The sequence below is a fragment of the Frankliniella occidentalis genome, unplaced genomic scaffold, assembly GCF_000697945.3.
Source record: "Frankliniella occidentalis isolate FOCC.00 unplaced genomic scaffold, Focc_3.1 Scaffold426, whole genome shotgun sequence".
In the NCBI taxonomy this organism is placed as follows: Eukaryota; Metazoa; Arthropoda; class Insecta; order Thysanoptera; family Thripidae; genus Frankliniella; species Frankliniella occidentalis.
The window spans coordinates 82,956-83,923 of NW_026267547.1; positions in this window are offsets into that span (position 1 = coordinate 82,956).

The following is a 968-nucleotide window of genomic DNA, read 5'->3' on the forward strand; positions in this document are numbered from 1 at the left end:
ATCCTTTTTTCTTTCCTTTCCTTTTATTTTCCTTTCTCTCTGTAGCTGCCTTTCCACCTTAACCCTCTCGGCTTCCCGCCATCTCCTCCATCTACGCCCCCGCAGTCACCACCATCTACTCCCTGTAAGTTCTGCGTCTGACCATCATGGATCTTGTCTGTATCTTCCAATTCCTGTACCACGCATGGGACTTCTGGGGCGCCAATGTCACCATTTGTGGTGCCTGTGTTCTTGTGGCAGATCCGTTCCTTTATACTTTCTCCGGCCATCGTCGTTTTGGTTTGGATTGGGTGGTGGGCTCTACTCTCCCTCAACCATTTTACCATTGTGTACTTTGTAAAGGGCCTGCCTATGTACGTTATCTGCTGGCTCCTTTCTTTACTTATATTTTTTTTATTACTGCTGATTGTTGTTTTCCTCTTTTAGGAAGTGATTCCCTTTCCTCTGACCCACCATCCCCGGAACCTGCCCTTAACCCCTCAGAGGAGTGAGGTTAGTTGTTGTTTCCTGAGCGGCTGTTTTTTTGTTTTTTTTTTTCAATCTTCGATTCCTTCTCTGTCATTAATTTTCATTCTTTTATTTCAGTGCTTGTCTTCCATCATGTCTAACAAGGGAAGGTTTTCCGGTGATACACTCAGATTTCAATGGCGCTTCAAAGTGTTGTTGTTTTCATCCCTAGATTAGGTTTTGCATTGGTTTTAGCTGCCCGTAGGCAGTTTGAAGGTCGTTTTACGCGAATTTAATCGAAAATTCGCCAAACTTTTTAGCCTTATTATCAACTTTACATGCACGTATCTCAAGAACCGTTTGAGCTACAGCGCCCAGATTTTGAGGGAGATCATAATTAAGCACGTTCTTTAATTGTAGAAAATTTGAACGAAATCGATTACGGTCGCCAAAACGGGTCCGGAGAGGGGGTTGCGACCCTAGGCCACTTTTGGTGAACCCCATTGATTTGGTTCAAATAT